An 18,100-nucleotide genomic window follows, 5' to 3' on the forward strand; every position below is an offset into this window, starting at 1 on the left:
ACTCATTTTTGCTCTGTAAGGATCTACTTCCCACTAGCTCCCTAGATGAGACAAACACTCTTCCTTTGGACACTAGTTACCAGAAAACCTTTTAAGAGGCATAAAAAGAGCATTAGTAGCAAATAGGGGGACAAAGAATATTAACCATGATTATGAACTACTACCTGCAATTGGGTACATCATCAAGAAAGCATGTAGCAATATCAGTGTGGGAGCACGTGCAACAGTTTCAGAAAGTATGCATGAGTATGTGCATGAGAGTGTGGGTCACTATCGTTATGTGGGGAGTATTCTGAGTGGATATGGATGAACGTTATTATCTTAGTAAAACAGTGTAGGTTAATGTCTTTTTTTCTTCCAGTACTGGGAATTGAACTCATGACATCACACTTGCCAGGCAGGCGCTGTGCCGCTGAGCTAAACTCCCGGCCCCTGAGGTTAATGTCAATGTAAACATGGGTCAGTGTCAAAGTGGCCATGTGAGAGTCTGAGTAAGAGTGCATGGTAGTTTGCAAGAGAGTGTGTGACTGCAAGGGCATGTAGGTCAATGTAAGTAAATGTATCAGTCAGTGTAAGTGAGAATGCGGTTGGGTGAATCCGTGAGTGTTCAGTACCAGTACTGGCCTGCTACATGTAGATCAGTAACTGCCTATGTGTGAGTAGTTGTAGGTATCTATGTCAATTGACTGTTATGATGTGAACTGTGTGTTTCAGTGTGACGTGTGACAGTGTAAGGCCAGGTCAATGACTATGCATGTCAATATACGCGCACTGGTGTGAATGAATGTACCAACGTGAGTGAAGGTATGAGAGTAAGAGAACAAGGTATAAAAATGTGGGGGGTGGTGGCACACACCCATAATCCTAGCACTTGGTAGGCTGACGCAGGAGGATTGCCGTAAGTCTCATGCCAGCGTGGGTTGCACAGCGAGTTCAAGCCCAGCCTGAATGACAGAGAGACACTATCTCAAAACACAAAACAAAACAAAAGGATGTGGGTGTGTAGAGTGACTAGGCTAGTGTAAAAATATGTGATTATGTGAGTAGCGTTGGCAGGTGAGAGGGTGCACATGTGAATGAATGTCAGTGTGAGGGAATGTGGTTTTATGTCTGCGGGAATGAGCAACAAGGTATAGTCTTGAGTTTGTGGCAGTAAATGTGAGTGTGAATATCAGAAATGTGAGAGTGCAAGTACATGGAAATAGCTGTGCAGCAAATGTGGTTTGTGCTAGTGTAATTTTGTATGAATAATTAATTTAAATCAGTACATGTATGTATTAGTGTACAAAGTAAAAACGCCAAAGTATTGTGATTGTGTATGAATGCGAGAGGGGAGAGTGACAGTTGTTGATAAAAAATGGCTTTAGTTGTGTGCGGCTGTGTTTCAGCATGTGTGCTGGAGAGTTTGACGTGGAGTACAGCTATATCTCAGTGAGAGTGTACAGAAATGTGCTTTCATGCTCAAGTGTGCTTTTGTGTGAATGTGACAAGAAAAGGGAGATGGTTTCAATGCTAGTTATATGCATGCAAGAGTATGCAAACAAGTACAAGTGAGATGGTACTCACGGTGTGGGCACAAGTAAACATGAATATGAGCAGATGCACATGTGTGTCCCTGGGATGAGCTGCATGTATGACAGTGAAAAGGAAATAGTGATAACATCAATGCAAGTATGTTTTAGTATATGAAACTGGGACTGTGTATGGTTTATGAGAAACAATTTGAAGTGTAAGCAAGGGGAAATTTGGTGTATGTCTATGTGTAGTGTGTGTGTGACTGTGTAGACATTTTAGTGGGTGAGGCTGCTTTTGTCATCTGTATGAATGTAAGTGTGAAAGAGTGTGACTATGAGTGAGAATGTAAGAAAGAATATAAAGGTAAGAGTGGATGAGAATATAAGGGTAGGGATGTATGGAAATGTGAGAGTGTGGCAGTATGAAAATACATAGTATAGTATGTTTGTAAATATGATTATATGTGAGGGTGAGTATGAGTTAAATGTGACTCTGCAAGAATCTATGAGTGTCCTGGTGAGAGTATGTTGCATGTATGTGTGTGTGTGTGTGTGTGTGTGTGTACACATGCATGTGCAAGCAATAACTGGTGCCAAAATAACTTGGGAGGCTGGGAAATCTAGGAAGTATCTTTGCTCCCAAACCTACAGTGTATCTCCGGTTAAGTGCCGGTTATTTATCCCCTCTCAATCTCCATCTCAACAATGGTAATAACAGCTAACTTGAGTTGACATCATTTGTACAATCAGTAGTAAAAACCCTATCACAGAAAATACCTACCTCGGAGGGTTACCATAGGAGCAAATAATATCATGCAACTAAAGTGTCTAGCACAGAGCTGGCAACAGTAGACACTCAGTAAATAAAAGTTATTATCACAGCTGTCACAGAACACCCAGGAGAGATCCCAAGGCTTGCTTTTTATTTTAGTCAGTTCTAGTTACCTTTTGTCAGGCAGGGTCTATGGAGGATCTCCTAGCAGAACATCTCTAGAAAGTTGAATGCATCAGTATCGGTAAGGCTGTAATTTCATACCTTCAGTTCCAAGGCTGAAACTCTGGAGCTTCCCTTTCATGAGAAGGCATCACAGAAACACCTGCTGCTGAGCTCTAGCTTTTCCTTGTGCTATAGGCCTGGGGCCAGGGTACACTGTACTTTCTGTGAAAGGGAACTGTATATTCCTTGTTTGTTTTTCTTGAGAGGTGTCTTTTGTTTTTTGTTGGTCATTTTTGACTTGGACAATAGGAGAGATGTCTAAGTAGCTGACAAAGAGACAGAGGAGCAGGCAGAGAGACGGAGGGAGAGCAGGTTACAAACAGGTAGCTGGACTGCAGGAGAGAAGCCAACACAGGAAGTTACAGGAATTGCCTGAGAGGCAGACAAAAAGCCAAGTAGAAGACCAGAGGGTCAGGTTGGAAAACCAAAAGTGCAGAGAAAGAGAGAAGCTCAATATGCAAACTGCTAGTGAACTGTAAGGCACTTGGAAGGAAGACTAGAGACCTCTAATATGTAGTCCCTGCCCTTGAAGAACTTATAGTCTACTTTACCTGCCCAGGTAAGTATTGCAGAAACCGTGCAAGCATTATCTGAAGCAGGAGAGAAGCAAGTGGCTGCACTGCATGCTACTGACTCAGACGGTAGCAGGCCGGGAGAGGAAATGCACCCATACCACCTGGCTGGGTGGGAGGGCAGAGGGAAGGTTTGGGATGGTTTAAACTAAGCCTGCCAGGCCCAAAAGCAGAGGTGGGTGGAGAGGGTGGGAGTACACTTTGAGTAAGAAGGTTAAAAATTAACATTATGGGGCAATAGAAGTCACAGGAACTGACTGGTGGATGTGTGGTATGTGGCTGAAATGTCATGTAGACATCAGGAACAAGAAAAGGAAATGACAGCTTGATGAGAAGCATTTTCTGTGCTACACCGAAGCTCTCAGATGACGCTTGACTTGGTAATGACTGCTATGTTGTTTCCCCTCTTCACCCCGAAATGTAGGTCAAGGCTGTCATTCTCATATTAAACACAGGGGAGTCAAGAGACCCAGGGCACTGTATGAGACCGACCTCCCCAGTAAGAAGTCATGCTCTGAGGCCTAGCTGATACGGCTTAGGTAGGATCGTTGATCATGGGAGCTCAGGTGGAATCCAGCATTTACCTGGATTTCAAGAACCCTAATTCCCTGCCCTAGAAGCCATTACTCACCTCACAAGGCCACCACTGCAGGACCTCAGCACAGGTGAGTACTGCCCATTGGGAAAGGGTCGAGCTGACTTCAGCCCTGATGGACTCAGTGCTGGGCAGCTGCCACAAGATGCAAGGACTCAGCTGCTTCTTCTTGGGGAAAACCTGCTGAGAGAAGCATTGTGGGGGAGAAGGAACCTCTTTCTTTATGTGCTACTAGACCCCTGTTCAATTTCCCAGACATATCACACGCACACACACAGAATAAACAAGTCTAGAAAATCAGAGGTAATAAATATAAAAACAATGTTGTCTAAGATTCCAGAAAGGACACTGAACTGGGAGTTAGGAGGTGGAAGGTACAAGTTGAGAACTGATGGTTTTCACTTCACTACTCTGGGGCTGCTTGCTGTCAAATGGGAAAAAATGTTTTGCCCTAGTTACTTGGGCATGTATTGGAAAGGCTACATCAAATAAGAGATGGGAAATATTTATATAATTTGCACAGATAACATGGATAAATTTGCATATTGCAGGAGGCAACAATAGTGTGCAGTAAGAAACGGAGGTTATGGCCACTTTTGGTTGGCTCTGAGTATATGTAAGCTTCTTGACAAACTCAAATTGATGTTCAGTTCTACTCAACTCCAGATGTCCACCTCTATTTCCATTCTCTTTCCCACCAACTTCCTTCACTTGACTGGGAGAAAGTCCGTTCTCTAGGCAATAGCCTAGAGGTCCCTGACCTTCTCACAGTTGCTTAAGGCCTCAACCTCTCATCCTATTTGAAACTTCTTTCTACTTCTCTTCTACCTCCACACTCCATCACAAGGATGCCTTCCACAGCCATCCCCAGATTTCTTAGAGTCAGTACCTACTGTTTGTTGCTGTTGTTTTGGTGATAATTTATGCTAATCACTCCAAGAATGTTTCCACATCTAACCATGCAGGAGAAAGGGTCTCTGTTTCTATCTACCTGTCTGGCTCACTCCTCCTCTGTGTGTGTGCATGTATGTGCATGTATGTGTGCTTGTGTGCTGAGGATAGATTAGAATCCTTAGCCTTGTGCATGCTCGCCAAGTGCTCTGCTACTGAGAAATATCTCCAGCTGGAAACAAGGTCTCTTTAACCCTTCCATTTTTGAGCCTCTTCCCACAATCACCTGAGCCTCTCAGGGGAGAGGATGATTTTCCTTTTATAGTACCCCACGTTCTGCAACCCCCATTCTGCTCTCCCTTCTATTCCCCTCAAGTCTATTTATCCTCAGGCAGACACTACAACTATGTGTTTATTCCCAATAGAGCATGACCTGGCGTAACACACATTTTAGTAAAAGACACCAGAATGCAAAGAGTCCTAATCCAAAAAGATGGATAGATGAATATGTCAAAATGGAAACAGTAAAAGTGAAACCACAGGAAGCCAAGACAAGCTCCATAATCTCCAATTCCCCTTCACAAATAAAAAGATCAAGCCATACCCTTGGTTTGCCTATCGCTCTGGGCAAGACTCCAGAGCACGTCTGTCCCCCAGCATCCCTGGCATTCCCTCTGCACTTCCCACATGCACTCTAAGCAGCCTTTCCAAATCCCACCCACTGCACCACCGAGTGGTGGACCAAACCCTCCCGTGCTGCATGAGCTCATCCTGCAGGAGGGCGAGGTGGAGAGTAGTACGGGCTGCAAAGCTCCAAAGAGGGGCAGGACTCAAGGAGGGCACAGGAATGATCTCAAGAAAGCCAAGCCCATTCTTGGGCCTGCGTGTTGGCTGGGAAGGCAACATCCACTCACAGTGGGGAGAAGTACTAGAGGAGGTGGGGGGCGGTCCCACCCACCAGCCCGCACTAACCAAAAACCTCCATGTTTTAGAGCAAGACCAAAAGTTTTCCTTGAGCCTACCTCCACTTCATCTTAGTTGCCCTATCTAGAACACCACTTAGTAGTAAACGCTACAAAGCTGGCCAAGGATCCACCAGTTGTACAGCCTGAGCCAGTGCAGAACCAACTGGCAAGACACAGCTCTTCACCAGGCAGTCATACTCCTCTTGCCTGCTTAGAAAAGTATTTTTTTGTGCATGTGTGTGGCTTGGTGTCCTGTGTGTGAGCACATGTGTATCTGTTCTGTTCCCTGTATCATACTGTATGTGTCCGTGTATGAGCTGTGTTATAGCTATACCATGTTCTATTTTGAGTCTGCATCACGTTGGATATGTGCAGTGTTGTATTTATATTATGTTGTGCATATGTAGCAAGTCAGTATGCTCTTGTATATGTGCTATGTGTCTGTATTGTGTTGTACGCGTATTGCACCTCTACTGTGCTTTGTGTACACATCTAGCCTCTAGTTCATATTATGTCATACATCTATGCCATGCTGTGTATCTGTACTGTTTTGTGAGTATTGTGTGCCTCTATCATGTATGGGGTCTATAGTGCTTTATGGCGTACTTCTAGATCAGCCTCTTATTGGAGATCCGGGTTACAGATCAGTGCATTCATCTTGTACATGCCTCCCCACCCCCTCCCAGGCTCTCACATTACAGTTAACTACATTTGGCTTCTTGCCAGAATCCCTGTCTGGGGACTAGAGTTGCCACCATGAAGGTGTGTGTCTGGGCTGGGGGACCTGTGGAGAACTACTGTATCCCACACCCTTCTCATGACAAATGCCTTGCCAAGCGCTAAGATTTCTGGGAAAGGCATTTTGGATCTTTTTGAGATCTAAAGAAGGAAAGGGCACTGGGGTGGAACAGGGGAAGGATGGCTCCCTCTCTAAACCTATCTATGTACAAACAGAAAGACTTACCAGAAGTGGCAGCTGCTTGAGTTTCTCCTCTAGACTGGATAGAAGCACTGGAGCCCTTCTCTGCAGGGAGTAACAGCTGCAAAAGTGTAGTGGCTGGGTTCTGGGACAGCAAAGGGGAACTCTACCAAGGTGTCCCTATTAAAGTCACTAGAGGGCGCTATTATGTTGTCAGGCTGTGTTTAGGTCGCCAAATCACAAAAACTCCACGGGGCATGGAAACTGAGGGCGAAAAACACCAAGAAAAAGAATATAATCCTTCATTCCAAACCCTTCCTGTTTTGAGACTGAGTTAGGGAGTAAGGACCACTTGTGAATATCTGCTATTAGCCTCTCAGGGTCAGTCTGTAAGGCAACCACGTCAAATCTTTTCAGAGTCTTGGTTATAGAGCCCCTAGCAGATTCTCAATTTAGAATTCCTTTTTCCATTCACATGAAATAAAAGTAAAGCCACACTGCTGAAAGAGATAAAATATGTGTAGAGATTGTGTGGTTATTTTGTATGTTGTTTTCCCCAAACTGGAGGACATACAGAAGGGAGTGTGGCATCACAGGGGTACTTTTCTTCATAGAGGAGTGCTTTGGTATCTGTCCTCACTACCAAGAATAAATGAACCCATTTCTTAAATGTCACCAGCATCTTAGAGAACACCTAGTCCAACTCCATCAGTTGAAAGAGGAGAAAACTGAGGCCCAGGGAAGAGTAGACACATTCAGACCAGAACACCTGCTTTCTGAAACCCAAGGTTCACTCAATCTCAGCATCTAGTCCTTCAGCTTTAAAAACAAAAAAAAACATTCTTTCTCAAAATCCAGCCGCTTTCTGCCTCAAAGAAAAAGAAAAGCAAAAACAGAAAGAAAAGAGCAAATATTCTAGCCCAACACCCCACATGCGGGCTCTGGGACTATCCCACTCCATCTAGAGATCAGGCTTCTCTGTTTCCGCGCCTTTGGAATGATTCCCCCTCCCCACCAGCCAACTGTTAATTTCTTTTCAACTTCAAGGTGCACTTTCTCTCATTTTGCTTCTCATCCCCAGACCCAGCTGTGGCTGCAGTTTTGCCCTCTCGCTGCATCCCTTGGGTGCAGCACACATTGCTCCAACTTACAGATAAATTGCCGAATGTGCAAATCAGACACGGATGTATTGCATTGATTAACAGTTCCAATTAAACTCCCAGTTAGGCTGCGGGTATTAGTGACTTAAGTAATCACCGCCTATGTAAATGCAAATGCCTTCTTTCTCTCGAGAGCAGTAGAAAGAGATGCATTTTGGGGAGGAAATGGAAACACTCCAGACCTAGAGGCTCATTTGGTTCTCCAGTTCCCCTAAATCAGATTTTTAAACGCATGGCTGTTTGGCTGTTAATCCCAGGTTTAGGCTTCACACTTGAAATGGAGGACTTGGGTCCTGCGCCTCCTCGTGCATGCCCTTTCTCGCCCCCTGCTGGAGAAGCTCTGCAGTGCCGAGTTTGCCAGTGAGTCCACCTTGGCCCTGCAGAGGGAACCGCCTAGCTCCTGGCAGGTGTGTGTGTGTGTGTGTGTGGTGGTGGTGGTGGTGGTGGGGTTTGTGCAGCTGAAGCTTTATGTACTCCAGATACCTACACAGCTGCACTTACCTTCCAGAATAGAGGTTTTCCACAGTTCTCTGTGTACACAGTGTCCCATTGGCCCTGGGAAGATTTTTTTTTTTTTTTTTTTTTTTAAACAGGGACTTCAGATCTGGCCCTAAAGCATCCATGTAAAAACAGTCTCTTGTCTGGGCCAGATTCATACCATTCCCAATTCCCTTGAGGGCCCTGATCCCAGAGCCCACTATCTTTACCCAGCGGAAAAGAGCTGGTTTCTGAGGCTGCTGCTCATCAAGTTTCTTCTGGTTTCCTTGGCTAAAGCTACTGGCTCCTGAAGGTGGGCTATGTAGGTGGAAAAGTGAGTGAACTCCTAAATTTCCCTAATTCTTGGCTGAGCCATAGAGCCTCAACTACAAAAACTTTTCCATCTCACCAGGGAAATCAGAGCCTTTGGGTTCTGGTAAGACAATGACGTTGCTCCTATCTTCCCCATGTGATCCTGTCTTCTTCATCTGACCCTTGCCTACTCCATCTCATCTAGAGCTCAGTTTTTTTCCCCATGATCACCTCCAACCTCATGCCATAGTAGCAAAGACTCTGATGGCAGCACCTCTCCATCCCCCAGGTATTCCTCATCTCCCTCACCTGTCACATCCACTACCCATGCTCCTCCAAGACTTCAGCACACTTGCTGGTTTATACACTATTTTCACGTCTGACAGAACAGTCTGAAACCTGTGGAAAGGGTCAGCTAGTCAGGATGCCTATAGGGTACTGTGGCCCCTTGCCTGTATCCCTTGCACATTACATGGGAGCCTCCTTCTTCTGTTAGGTCTCTTCTACAAGGCCCATCTGTCTGTTTGGAGACTTGAAGGATTGACTCCTTGATGTGCCAAGGTCTTTCAGGACTCAGGGCTCTCTGCTGTCAGCTGGAACCCAGCAGACTTCCCTATATCGTCCCATTTTTATCTTACATGAGGATGGAGGGGTATCCAGAAACATCTGCATCCAGAAACACACACTTACATGGCTCCCTCTCCAAACCCAGGCCTATTAATCATCCATCACACTACTAAGTCCCTTTGCCTGAAGGTGCCCCTGATTGGGAGCCTCAAGCGCCAAATCACAGGTCCTGTTCAATTCTAATTTTGCAAATGGTCCTGTGAAACCGCACTGACCTTTATACCTTGCTCATCCCAGAACATGGCCACAGTGTTGTCTCCAACAAGAATGGACCTCCTTCTGTCCCAACACCTCAGACAGCCACACAGTTGGCCTGGATTTGAGTCTGCAAAACCACGGAGGAACCAAGGCTAACATGGCTAAAGGCTTCCCTGCTGAAAGCCATTTTTAAAAAGCAGCCCTGCAACACCCTTCTCATGCTTCCCAAAGCCAAGCCACTCACCATTCTCTCTTTTGCTTCTACAGACCACAGCCCAGAACCCTCAAGTCCAGACTATGCACCTGGATTCTGGAAAGTGGGACCAAAACAAACAAACAAAAACCAAAAAACCAAATGGGGCCTCTGGCTCCTTCCTTGCTGGAACCACTACTCCACCAGTCTTCACCCCACCCCTCAAGCACCACCTACGGAAAGAAAACCTGCAACGTCCAGGACCTAAAATGTTCAGTGAGCCCCGAAGTGCAGCAGTAATCTTGCCAGTGCCAATTGAGAAACTGAAGGCAATGCCTCCTCTGCGCGCGAGGGGCACAGGGAAGGAGGGATACAGTAGACCCAATGACCCCACTCCCCAGACAAAGGCAGGGCCAATAGAGAGACTCTGGGCTTTCTAGTGACCTTATTGCATCATTCCATTCCCCACAGGAGTAGCAAAAAGGGTCCAGCTGTGATTGCCAGCCACTACTGAAATAGGGGAGGGGGATAATGAAAAAAAATTTTAAGGGGGGGCGCTGGTTTAACAAAATCGTCACTTTTTCTGTTTGCTCCGGGGATCCTCTGCCCTGGACTTGGCCAAAATGCGGCCACACCCCCTCCCCTTTTCTGAGGGGCTACTGTCACCATTACTGTGGATGAAGGGGAGGGGGTGCAGGAAGGTAGTATAAGATTTACAGGCTGACGTAGCTTTCAGGGTGCATTTTGCCTCAAGCAGCCCAGGCCCCAGTAAGCAAGTACCGGGCCAGGCCAAGGGAAGGAGTCCAGGCCCTCTAGGGATGGCCGGGACACACCCACTTGTCCGCGTTTGTGAACAGGGATCCAGCAAACTGCGTGCTGGGTTTCAGGGGTCAGGGAGAGCCACGTAGGAGACTCGAAGCTGGGGCGCCGCAGGAATGGGAGGGGGACCCGGAAAGACAGAACATCTGCCCAGCAGCCTCAAAGCAGCGCCCAGCCGCCACCCTCTCCCCCAGCTAGCCCAGGTGCCATAAATCGCGGGATTTACCTGCCTGGGGTCCAGCCACCCCGTCAAGACCTTTCCTCTACCTCCAAGCGCTCCGGCTGGCGGGGCTGGGGAGCCGCAGCCCCGCGGCCGCAGCCGCAGCCCCGGGCCCAGCCCGCTCCCCCTGGCTTTTCTCCCGCCCCAGCGCACAGGCTCCCGGAGGGGAAAAGCTGCAGCCCCCAGTGCAAGATCCCAGCTGGTTCACCGTCACAGCTGCCGCCCGCGACAGAGCCCCTGCTCAGCAACCGCTCCCTATCCCTTCTCTGCTATGACGTCACCCGCGCTCTGCACCGTACCTAGGCCAATCAGATGGTGAGCATAAAACTAAAATCGCCCTGAGTGGGCTACTGGGGACCAATCTTTTGTTTCCAGGCAGGAAGCGCCCGGGAAAGGGAGGGGGGCTGAGGGGGAGGGAAGAGGGAGAGGGAAAGGAAAAGGAGATGGGAAACTTCTACAGTCAGGGTTATCTATATGGAGGTGGGGCCATCAAGAAAAAGACACCTGACGGGAGGGAGGGGAGGGGACATTTCGTTTATCTTCTTTACTTGGCCAAGCCAGAAGAATGGGCTTTCAGATGAATTTTCAGGAGAGGAAATCTGACCAGCTACAGGGGCACATTGCATTGGGGGAAAATGATTTGGATTTGGGACAACACCTGCCATGCAAGCAGGTTACACATCAAAACTCAGAGGCACATGTGGCAGTGGGACGCAAAGGGTTAGCAATCTAGGCAAGGACACTCCTTTTGTGCACATGAAACATACTTCAAAACACAGAATTATACATAAAAGAACAATTCTCTTACTTTAAATTGAGGGTATATGTGCGTATATAATTTCATTAAGATGCCCATCCTTCCCTGAAATAGTCAATGGCTTCTCTTTTCTTTAAGGTAAGTATCAAATTTTGTAGGTATCCACAGCATTCTCAAATCTAACTCCTAAAATCATCTCTTCCTACTACAAAATCCATACTCCCCAGAATGTGGCTAGATTATGTAAATTATGATAAATTCCACCAAGGAGACAGTAAGCTAGCATCCAAAGTAATAAGTACACTCAAATTTGTGGTGTAAAATACGCTCAGATAAAACAATCAGAAGAGACCTTAAAATTATGGTTAGGTCAAAATGGTAGAATTACGGGTGATTTTTCTTGTCTACTTTCAAACTTGTTTTTATAAAGATAAATACATCCTCCAATACTTGAGTGGTCCTAATGGGTCATGACCCTTTCTAGTGCCGGTTCATTCAAATTTTTTCAATACTCCACAATACCCAGCAATCATTTGTCCATAATACCAACAAAAATAAGTTTCAACTCCAAGAGTAAACTTAAAACATCTCACCAGGTCCTTTTAGGAAAAATCACACTACAGATCTCCAAATTCCAAAAGTGATAACTTTTCAGGTAGTTGAAGAATGGGATATCTCTTTTGGAGTAATTCGTTTTGAATTGTGATAATACAGGGAACTGAGAAAGAACAATGACCAAAACTATGAAAAAAAAAAAAAAAAACAGGAAAGCGGGAGATGAGCACATAATAAAGACAAGTTTTAATGACCACTGTGCATTTTGTTTTCCTTAATTAAAAGTCTATATTTATGCATACATAAGTATTACATGAACATTGTGGAAAGTGTTTAGAGCTGGGATTTTTATCTAAATCTGAGCCCAATGTCCATGCTTTTTCCAATAGATACATTGTATGCCTACTAAAAATTAAACATGGTATTATGGACTTCATTAAATACATACATAATTTAGAAAAAGATTATACAAAATTGAGGTTTTTAAAATTCAGGTATTTAAAAATGCCCATATGGTTGCGGTAGTTGTCTTCTCATGCAAAAATTCTCAGTATTTTCCCTCTCATATCCTTGATTAATAGGTTGAAATCACAACTGTTATACTTCAAATAATTTTACAGATATCCTTTTAATTAATTATGGGTAAAAATGTAACCACATCATATTGATTTTTTTTTTACACTGTAAAAGTGACCTAAGGAATATTACTCATTTAAATGGATGTTAATCACTTAATGTTAATATTTCTGATTTGTAAAATGAATTTGAGTTATTGTAAATGAGAACTTTTTTAAGAAAGAGGAAGATATAACTGGATTTTCCTGGCTAATGATGTAGCTTTGGTCTTCCAGACTATTGATTTAAATTGTAATTAAAAGGTATTTGATTTTACTCTAATCCTCCTATATACCTCAGGTATAACGCAGAGTCACTGCACATGGTTATTTAAATTTTTCATGAGCACATTTCTTCTCTCCCTGGTGATTACAGAAATTAGCATGGGACCAAAATCCTATAAAGTGCTTCACAAATTGAAGTATAGGGATGTCATCCAAAGAGGACTGGACTTAGGACTCAAACACAACACAAAGGACTTGGGTCTTCCTATAAAAAGGTGACAATCTACGCTATCATTAATATCAGAAAGTGGTCTTTATTGCAAATGAGATTTGGCTTCCAAGAATATAGGACAATTGGGATCTTTCAAGGAATGGATTTAGCTTAAATAGCTTAAAGATTTCATCTGTGTATTTTCCAACTCAATTGCCACCAGTTCCTGCTCCCTTGCTTGGGAGCGTCTTGATTTAAGGATACAACAGCACTATCTTAAAAACCAGTACGCATGTGCACCTTATTTCTCAAATTACAAACCCCTTTTGTGTCTCCTCATTTAATCCACACAACAACCACACCTTAGCAATCATTTTGATCTACATTTCATAGATGAGCTAATAGACACCCAGGGATTTGGAGTCACTTGTGCAATAACTCACAGACAAAGTCCTGAATACCAGGTTTCATAATCTCATTCCTGTGTTCATTCTACCATTACACAACATCTTGAGGGTATGTATGTGGCATCAGAGGCATTAAGTATTTTCTTTATATACAGATGGCTTCTCATTTATGATAAAGCAAGTTACAATTTTTCAAATTCACAATGGTACAACGGGGATATGCATTAATAGAGACTAAACTTTAATGCTTTAATTTGTGTTTCTCCTTTGGGTCCCACCAATACAATTAGTCCCTTGAATCACAGGAGATAGGAAGGGCTGTGGCATGAGGCATGTAGCAATAGAAGTAAACTATGATGAATATCTTCCAACTGTTCTCCTAGAATCCTGGATAAAAGGAACATTGCTTACTGTCGTATGCCATAAATGGGAGTGTAAAGTGGCATGACCCTTTTGGGGGATGATAAGTAATGGTGATGAAATCTTTCTCTGTGTGTGTATGTATGTTTTTTGTTTTTGTGTTTTGTACTGGGAATCGAACTCAAGAGCTTGCCAGGCAGGTGCTGTGGCACTGAGCTGTGTCTCCAGCCCTGTGAAATCTTAAAATGCAAATAACACTTGACTTGGCAATTCAAACTCAAGGAGTTTGCCTATATATATATCCCCCTAACAACATACTGAGATATATTCACAAAAGCCCTTTGCTGAGTGGTATAGAAGTATGAAAAATCTTGCATAAAATTTAGTTAAAATGTCGCTCAATAAGAACTTGTCAAATTTTTACAACCACTTTATTGAGGTCTGACTGCTTTCTAAAAAGCTATATGTATTTAATGTATACCACTCTCTGACTTTGGGAATAACGTATGCAATACTATGAATTTAAGGACTTGTGAAACTATCAATGCCATCAAGGCCATAAATATATACATCACCTCCAAAATTTCATCCTCCCCAATAAAAGAACTGGCAAATAAATTACGGTGTATATATATTTTGAAGTATTATGTATCAGTTAAAAAGAATCAAGTCAATCCTTATATACAGAAATAGAAATGCACCATAACACATTCCTGAGTGAAAAGAAAAATTGCGGAGCTGTATGTGTATTATGATTTTATTTTGTTTTTAAAATTCTTTATGCTTATACAACACACAATTATATTGTGATATGAATTATATAGTTGGTATGAATTATATATGCCATATTGCTAATAGAGTAACTGCAGCAATAAAAGAGGGGAGGGGAGATATACAGTGTGTGGGGGGGGTAAGGATACTATTTCCTTTATATGGAGATGGTCTCCAATTTACATTGGTGCAACTTAGATTTTCCACTTAAAGATGATGCAAAAGCAGTACACATTCAGTAGAAACTGTACTTTGAATTTTGAATTTGGATCTTTTCCCAGGCTAGTGATATACAGTACAATACGCTTCTGAAATCTTGGGCAGTGGCAGCAAGCTGCAGCTCCCAGTCAGCCACTCGATCACGAGGAGAAACAATCCATATGCTACAGCCTACTGTGTTCTTAAACTAGGATAGTGAGTAGGTTCAGTGTATTCAATGCATTTGATTATCTATGTTTTTCAATGCATTTTCAACTTAGGATCTTTTTAACGTATGTTGGGTTTACTGAGGTATAACCCCATTGAAAGTGGAGGAGCACGTCTACTTTTGTTTACATTGTTTGCATGTTTTTCTCTTACCAGGAGCATGTACTATATTTTGCTCGTAAAGACAACATTGAAAAGGGAAAATATAGTTTTCTTTTGGTTGAAATAGAAACAAACAGATAAACAAAGCACTCCGGCTATCCTGAAAGAGACTTCAATTACAGGACAAAGGTTCAGATAGAGGAATAAAGGGTATAGTGTGACACACTGAGCTGAGCCAGACCTGGTTAGGCAGTGGGTGCAGAGCAGTCAACCCAATGGGCAATAACAACTAGAAATTTTTGGTCTCCTTCCTACCCCAACTTAATTCCCACAGCCAGAAATTGCTCTTAGTAGCGGACTTGTAGTCTGTGCAGCTCTCAGTCTGTATATCTTTTGCTAGCAGGTGCACTTTTTAAAAAGTATCCCCCACCCTGCTCCATTTGCTCTGAATGGAAAGGAGACTGGCTGTGCAGCCAGTGTACAGGCATTGGCTAGGAGCATAGTGCTTAGTACTCTCTCCCTTGGGGTCTGGCACTACAACCTGTTGCCATCACTGTAGCCTGGCTCTGCTGAGTTCCTTCCTTCCTGCCTCCCAATTAACATCTCATTAGGGGCTCTAGCTCTCCTGGAGAAGGTCGTGTTGGGAGCTGCCATCTGGGTAAAGAGCAAGGGCCCTCATAGATGCCAAAAGGTATGATCCCAGGTCCCTGAAAACCTGGAGAATGGGGAAAGAGGGAAGCTCATATCTAGAAGGAAATCACCATCCTGTTGGGTCCGTAGAGTTCTGGTAGGAAATGAAGAGGACCTGATTCTAGTTCACTCTGTAGAGAGGCAACCTTGAGCAAGGTTCAGCTTTCTCTGGGCATTAATTTTCTCTTCTTAAAACTTGCTTGTCTTTCCAACAATTGTAGGGATGCAAAGCTAGTGGAAGGAAAGTGGACTTAGTTGTTTTCAGAGTGGTATACCCCCATAATAGAAATGAAGAATCCCCATTTAAATGTGCTCCCAAAATGTTGGCCACTTGGGAATGGAGGGTCTGTCTTAACCTTCCTTCAGTATAATTAGCCCCTGTTAGAGTCCTATCCTATGGAACCATGAGTTTTCTGAAGGCTTGCTTCGACACTTCTTTCCACGAGAGAGTTAGAAGAGGAAAAGCAGAAGACAATTAAATTCAGGTGGCTCTGGGTGAATTAATGAGAATTAGGATGTTCCTGTCTTCTGACTTGGTTTTAATTAGCTTTGCTTCTACCACAGTCTTACATATCAAACCACATTATTTAATTGAGCTGATGCTGTTTGACTTTTCTCCCAAGAGGATCACATTATACATTCCTTTCCTATACAATCCTGATCACTGCACTGCCAAAACTTAAGTCAAACTGCAGAGTGAACTGAATATGGAAAGTTGGTTTTGCTGCCTTCCCTATTTAACAAGGGGAAAGGGGGAGGAGGAGGGGGAGAGGAAGGGGAGAGGGTGGGGAGAGGAGGAATGGTGGGAGAGAGAAGAGAGAGAGAGGGAGAGAATGAGAGAGAGAGATGGAGAGAAAGAGTGAGAGAGAAAGACAACAAGGAGGAAAATAAAAACCAATTTTTATTCATTTTTGGGGAAGGCTGGACTATGATGTCATGTTTTCTTGGCTCACCTGTGATTGGCTGCTCAGTTCAGCATCTGCTGAGAGCTAAAGGCTGATTATTTGCCAGAGATACAGACCTTTCAGGGAAGCTTTGAATCATTGCTGGTTGTCGTGACAACCTGGGTAGTGTCTGCTCCTGATAACCACATAATGAGGTTGTCAGGAACAGAAGTGCCCCCATCCCCACATCCAAACATCTGAGGGGGTGAGCCGTGAAGCACTTCTCTCAGGAGGTACAGGGGGAAAATCACCAATAGCCAAATAGTGACAATCCTCTCTTATGAGGTATGTCAGCCAAATCCTGGAAACAATGTCTTTGTCTTTTTTTCTTTGTTTGTTTATTTGCTTTTAGTTGGAGTCTTGCTCAGTAGTCAGGTATGGCCTAGAATTAATTCTCTATATAGCTCTCTCTGGGCTTGAACTTATGAGCCTCCTACATATACCTCCCAAATTCTGGAATCAGTGGTAAGCACCACTGTGCCTGGCAACAATGTCTTTCTTTAGGAGTTCCTTACCTACCATCACCAGCTTCATCTTGAAGCTATTTGCACTTATGTAGAGACCCGAGGAACAATTGGAAAATGGTGAGCTATCTCTGAAACCTTCCAGTAAAGTTCAACAAAAGGAGATGTTAGTGAAATGCAAAATTGATAAGGCCATTACCTATCTTCAAAGGTCTGGACTATGGGCATGTGCCAGGGACAATAATTGGTGTATGCCAAAGGTGGCAGGGTGGGCTTACTTCCAAGATCATGCTGTGGCTGCACAGGTGTCCTCCAGAGTTTGGGCAGTGAGATTGGATATCTGCAGCTCCACACAAAAGAAATCCACCTTTAAGTAAGATGGATCTTTTCGATCCAAGCCATTTAAATAGTTGAAGGGGTAAATACTATCTGTAGACAAATAAAGTTGAAAACTCACACCACTGGAAGGCAATACCTTAGTAATAACATTTTTATATCAACTACAAGCTCTCTTCACCTCATTTGACCTCAACTCTAAGCATTAAAAAGAAAAAAAAGAGGAAAAACAAAACACACACACACACACACACATGCACACGCACACACACACACACACACACACACACACACACACACACAGGATCTTGGGAAAACAAGGCAACAAAATAGTTAAAGGTAGCCCAGGTCTCCCAGGGAAGATGCAAGAAGCACAGAAGGAGAGGAAAGCAAACACCAGGTAGCAGAATTTAGGAATTTATGAATTGATTAAAGAGTTAAAGAAATGTGGTGATTTTAAGGAGGACATGACCCAAAAGTTTATGGAATTATCATACAAAATGACCAATTTGGATTAGGGGGAAACAAGCAGAACTTGGGAAGGGCTAAACAAAACAGTTCAAAACATGAAAGCAAATTTACCACAGATATAGAATCCACAAAAAGGCACCAGACAGAAATACCGGATATGAAAAACTGGATAGAATTTATAAATTGCAAAAATGATCAGCGTGAACACTGAGTTTGTGAAATTGAGAAGAAAATATTAAAATATGATGAATTACTCAGAGAAGCCTTGAAAATGATAAGAGAATAAGAAAAATTCTTTCAAACTGGGC

General features: G+C 43.6%; 1 protein-coding gene across 6 annotated transcripts in view; it reads right to left on the reverse strand.

The window, feature by feature from the left end:
* The window catches only part of Pak3 (p21 protein (Cdc42/Rac)-activated kinase 3), a 294,919-nt gene that overhangs the window by 113,194 nt on the left and 163,625 nt on the right, over nt 1–18,100 (reverse strand). The window contains exons 1-5 of one of the 6 annotated variants that reach the window (XM_013504545.1): nt 10,466–10,714; nt 9,472–9,537; nt 9,245–9,354; nt 6,499–6,717; nt 3,715–3,861 (exon numbers count right to left, since the gene is read on the reverse strand). The exons of 2 other annotated variants lie outside the window; for them this stretch is intronic. The gene's annotated coding sequence lies outside the window, so the exon portion shown is untranslated. Of the gene's footprint in view, nt 1–3,714; nt 3,862–6,498; nt 6,718–9,244; nt 9,355–9,471; nt 9,538–10,465; nt 10,715–18,100 lie in introns of those variants that run through there. 3 more of the 6 variants (XM_013504544.1, XM_013504546.1, XM_013504547.1) reach the window with 3 other exon arrangements.

Source organism: Chinchilla lanigera, unplaced genomic scaffold, assembly GCF_000276665.1.
Source record: "Chinchilla lanigera isolate Chin_1 unplaced genomic scaffold, ChiLan1.0 scaffold00089, whole genome shotgun sequence".
In the NCBI taxonomy this organism is placed as follows: Eukaryota; Metazoa; Chordata; class Mammalia; order Rodentia; family Chinchillidae; genus Chinchilla; species Chinchilla lanigera.